Consider the following 5,607-nt stretch of genomic DNA (forward strand, 5'->3'; position numbering starts at 1 on the left):
GGGGGAGGGGGAAGAGGGGGCGCCGGTCTCTGGCTTATTCACTCCATCCTTGGGCACAGAATGGAGCATCTCCACCAGCGGGCTTTAGTTAAGTCATTCATTTACTCAAGTAGCTTTTATTGAGCGCCCACTGTGTGCTGGGCGCTGGGGATTCCAAGACAGCTGTGCTCACTGGAGGCTCTAGGATCTCATAGGAAAAGTGGGTGGTCTCCTCCTCTGCCTCAGGGGCTCCATACCCGGGAGGGGCTCAGCCTGATGGACTGGAGTCTTTGGTTAAGGAAGGAAAAGAGAGACGTTCGTTCATTCATGAATTGGACAAATATGGGTTGAGCACCTACTATGGGCAGCTCACCATGCCAGTACCCAACAGGCATTATTTCATTCATTTAACAGTTACGGAGGCGCTGAGCTAGGGCGAGAACACTGAAGGAGAGGGATGGGATGGGATGGAAGCATCTTGCAGCTTAGAGAGAAGTAGGGATTAGGCCCCGGCCCATGGCTTGAGGAGGCCCCAGCCTGCAGGGGTGGCTGACTGCAGCAACCCCCATGTGTGTAGGCAGAAGCAGAATAGCCTTTCCTTGGTGCCTGTAATGCAGTCATTCTCAAAGACAGCGGGAAAGCTGGAATAGGTTCTGGGATAGGAAGAAAATGTCTTCAAAAAGCTCCTTAGGGGAGGCTGATCACGGAGAGCGGCTGTTGAGAAATAGTGATCTAACCTTACTGATGAATCAGGCTCCCACCAATAATGGTTTATTAAAGTTGTCTGTTCAGCAGGCATTCTCTGAAGCACTTAAAGGCTGCCAGGCACCAAAGTCACCCAGAGGATGAGACAGACATGGAGACCTCCTTCACTGGTACTGTGAGATAAGGGCAAGGGGAGGTGCCTTGAGGGAGCAGGGACTGCTCTGATCATTGGGCAGGGGGTGGAGGGGCACCTGCCTGGATGAATCTCAGCAGAGATTTCTTCACTAGGGTGTGTCTGATACCCACACACATGACTGCAGTCAGCGTAGGGAGCAAGTCTCCAAGGAAAGTTTGGCCTTCTGGAGACCCAGCGCCAGTGCTGGAGCCAGGGGACGCTGTGGGCCATGTGGCCAGGGCCTGCGCTCTTTCTTGAGTAGGTTTCCTGGATTCTCCCGGACCTGAGCTTCACCCTGGTGTCCTCTGTCTCGGACCTCTGCAGAGGCCCCCGCTGAATGGGGAGTGAGGGAAGGTGTGTCTGAAAGACAGGCTAGGATGGCCCCTGGGGATAGCCCTTATGGGTCATTCCCTAACTCAGCCCATTCCAGTGGAAAGATGTCTGTCATGGGACACACTCCAAACCCATGGGGAGCTGTGAGTGGGCTGGAAACAAGGCAGCCTTGATCCCTGTCCCAAAGTTTGAGAACCCAGGCTGGGGGCACCCTGGAGCCTGGTCAGGACAGATGTGGGAGCCAGGCTCCAGTCCCACTGCCGCTTTGAATTCTCTGCATCAGACACACAGCTGGACCCTGGCAAGAGACTCAACTGATGCCCCCAGGGAATGTGAGAGCAGAGAAATGTGTCCTGGATGCAGGACTAAGACACTCAAACCAGAACGAAGGAATTAATCGCTTGCACCCCTCAAAAGTGTCTTCACTGCGCTGTCCTCTCTCCACCTCCCCTTTCTGAACACATACATGATGGAGCGTCAGCATTCCTGGTCGCCAAACACATAGGGGTCCAGGAATCCACTCTTGGTTGATTTATTAAACCCAGAAATGGAGTCCTTGGGTGGAAAATGGTGGCTGGAAAAGCCACCCTACATAGAATGAATAAAAAGGGAGAGGCAGGGAAGTCTAGCCTGCAAGCACTCCATCAGTGTTGGCCATCTTTATGATAGAGCAGGCAGTATGTGGTTAACAAAACCAGAACACAAAGTAACATGCCACAGACAGGATCTGCATTTTGCCTCAGATGTGTCCCTGCTCTGTGGTGCCTTCGCCTCACCCCTGCGCTTCCCCAGGCGGGCACGCACAACCAGGTTCCCCCTCATTCCTCCCTGGGCCGCCATGGCTTACCGCAGACACTCCAGCCTTAGCACTTACTAAGGAAAAAGAACGGACGGACTGCGCGTATGCAGGTGTCCCCTTCCGGCTGCCCAAGGTCCTCGCTGCTCCCCCAGCCGGTCCTCCACTGATGGCCTGTGCTCCCAGGTTTCTGGCTGCAAGGAAGCAAATAGAAAAGGACCCTTGGCTCCCACCCCGAAACACCTTCCGGTAGAAGGCAAATGTGCCCTTTGCTGTTATTCGGCCAGAAGCAGAATAAGGAGGCTCCAGAGGCCACTTGGTCTTTTTTATGGGGGCAGGGGGGGAGACCCTGGTACATTTTCTTATAGGGGGTAGGTGGCGATGGAGGGAAAAGCCCAGCTGCCAGCAAATAACTCACTAATCACCAGGGTCTTGGGCCCCAGCTCTCAAGAAGCCGGCATGGTTGCAGGGTGATGAGGATGGACAGCAGGTAACTAGGAAAGACAGATTCTCCATGCGGGTGCCGCATCTCGAGGTGGTCCAGCATGCTGGGACCGGGGCCAGCCTACTGGCTGGATCTATTTTGATTAACGTTTTAATTGGGAATTAATGCAGCGTGACCCGCCTCTGAGTCAGCCCAGCCAGGAGCCCTAACCCTGACAGATGAAGCCACACTGGCAGGGGAAGGGCCGCGTGGGGAGATCTCAGAGTGAGGGAACACCACAGGCTGAGAATCGTGATGGGAGAAGAAGAAACCCAAGCCCGAGTTGCTCAGGAGAGAAATGCTTTTCTTTTAGAAAGTTGCCTTTGAGCTTACGTTCGTTCCTTCCTGCCACGTATTACCTCCAATTTTGTGGCTTAAAGCAACACAAATTTAGCATCTTACAGAGTGGGGGATCAGAAGTTGAAAATGGGTCTCCCTGGCCTAAAATCAAGGGTTCAGCAGGGCTGTATTCCTCCTGGGGGAGAATCCATTTCCCTGCCCTTTCCAGCTTCTAGAACCTGTCCTTGCCCTTGGCTCCTGGCCCCACATCACTCCAACCTCTGCTTCCACCATCACATCTGCTTCTCTGACTCTGACCGTCTTGCCTCCCTCTCTAAGGATGCTTGTGATGACATGTGCCCCCCCCGATAATCCAGGATCCTCTCCCCACCTCAAGAGCATCTATTTTATTAGTCACACCAGCAAAATCTCTTCTGCCACGTGAGGTCACACATTCTCAGGGTCTGAGGATTAGGACATAGACCTCTTTGGGGGCCCATTCTTCTGCCTACCTCAGCAGTTTGTTACAGATGGGGAAACTGAGGCCCAGCCTAGTGAGCGACTTGACGTCAGTGCTGGGTAAGAGGAGAGCCAGCACTGAAGCCCCCCTTCTGGAAAGTGTTTTCTGCTTCACATGCCTCCTCTAAGAAGGAAATGTGAGGGGAGGTGCCAGGCTTGCTCCACAAAAGACATTCTGGCAAGCACAGAGCATGTGCAGACACGGCTCCGAGCACTTACAAGGAAGTGTGATGATGACCCCGGTTGATAGCTGAGAACACTCAGGCACAGAGAGGTGAAATCATTTTCGTAAGGGTGCACAGCTAGGAAGTTGGGAAGCAGGCAGCTGGGCCCAGAGGCCACACCCTCACCTCCAACCGGTACCTGCTTACGGCACAGGAGAGCTCTTCTGCCCGGAGGCCAAGACGGCAACTCGGAATTTGACAATACCAGGGGTTTTGTTGATTTCTTACTCTGTTCCTGTGCAAATATACACCAGGAATAAACGTGTTTCCCCCAGCCATGGGCAACTGCCTGCTTCTCCCCATCACAAAAGACTTTCCAAAAGCTTGTCCATAGACATAGAGTTAAGAGATCCAGTCCCTAGCTTGCTGCAGGTGATGGAGACCTCCCCCTTCCGCTGGGAACCAGTAATCCAGGGAGACAGTAAAATACAGAGGTCAAAGAGTCCTACTGGAGTAGGTTGATTCTGGCTTTATCACTTATGTCACCAAAGTCCTGAGTTTTTATTTATCAAAGCCTCAATTTCTTCATCTATAAAATGGGGGTGTTAGTGGTGCCTGACGTGGCTCACTTGATTAAGGCTGTTAGTACAGCACGTAGCACTTAGTACTTAGTATGCAATTAAGGGTGGCTGTTGTTGTCATTACAGCACCGTGAGTGTTCAGCACTCTCTCCGCATCCCCCCTCCCACTCTCAGAAGAGGGACAGAGAGTTCCATCCCAAGGGAGGGGCACAGGACTGGAAGAACAGAGTCCAGAGAGACTCGTGGTTTGTTAAAAATACCAGGAGATATTTTAGCAGTTAGGATCAGTGCACACCAGTTTATGGAACCTGTTCATGACCTTGATGGGAGGTGGCCATGGGGGTGAGCGATCGGGCGACGCTGCTCATTCCTGCAGTAACCCTCCATTCACCAGATCCTCACAACAGCCCTGTGAGGTGGGCATGCTTCTCCTTTACGGAAGAAAGGCTCAGAGAGGGCCGGCAACTCGGTGGGTGCAGGTGACTGTCTCAGGCCAAAGGCTCATCGGCAGGAGCAGCTGCGGTGGCCAGGCCAGCCTGTCCTGGACCTTCATCCCACCCCCGCTCCCCTCTCCAACACCCGCCCCCAGGTCTAGCCCCTCCATTCGCGGCAGACGCTGACCACACAGTAGCCTCTGCCACTCAGAACTCCTTACGGTTTCAGTGACCGTTTATCTTTGGAAATGAGCACTCGGCCCTCCATCCTAGCTTGTGCACATCATCTTTCTCCCAAGAGGAAGGAAAAGAAGTTGCATGGGGAGTTTCAGCAGTGCTGTGTGCTCCCAAAGGGGAATTTGATCAAGGCGGCCCCAGTGCAGAAGACTGTTCTCTCAGAGCGGAAAGGTTTCCCCTCCAGTGAAGTTCCCCAAGACTGGGACCCCCAGGGCTTTCCAGAGCCCCCAAAGGATGGGGAAGTTGGTCAGGGGGCTCCCCACCAAAATCCAGAGTGGCTCTTGCAGCCCCCAGCCCGAGGGGATGTGGGCTCCAGGTATTCAAGGCACCCTCTCTTTTTGTCTCTCTTGAACGTGAGCATCTGTAAGGGAGCCTGTCAAACATGCCAGTTCCTGGGGCTCCCCACTCAGGGATTCTGACTGTGAAGGTCTAGGGATGGTCCTAAGAATCCATATCTCCACTGAGCACTTGGGGCAATTCAGAGCCTGGTGGCCTGGTTGGTTTCATGCTCTTCATTTTTCTTTACCTGGATTAAATCCCAAAGTTGTGTTAACCACAGTCTTCACTTCATGCCACTACCCATCCCTGGCCTGGGCCAGGCTGTCTTCTTCATTGTTCCCTCATTCTACACACACACACCCCTTGCTTATCCCCTTCCCCTGTCCTGCCAGGCACCTTCCCCGTGGTTGATATAGATCCTTCCATGTGCTTGAGTCTTCGTCAAATTTGTAACGTGTGTGCGTGTTCATTTACATAAATAGCATAGTGCTATAAACTTCTGTTTCTTTTCCACTCGGCATCATGCTTTTCAGATCTAAATGTGTTGCTAAACCTACATCTAGTTCAAAGCTTCTAATTCCTGTGCAATGTATAGGAGTTCACCATCTGTGTCTACCACGACTCACTTGCCCATCTCGCCCC

This window comes from Ailuropoda melanoleuca, chromosome 13 (genome assembly GCF_002007445.2).
Source record: "Ailuropoda melanoleuca isolate Jingjing chromosome 13, ASM200744v2, whole genome shotgun sequence".
Lineage (NCBI taxonomy): Eukaryota > Metazoa > Chordata > Mammalia > Carnivora > Ursidae > Ailuropoda > Ailuropoda melanoleuca.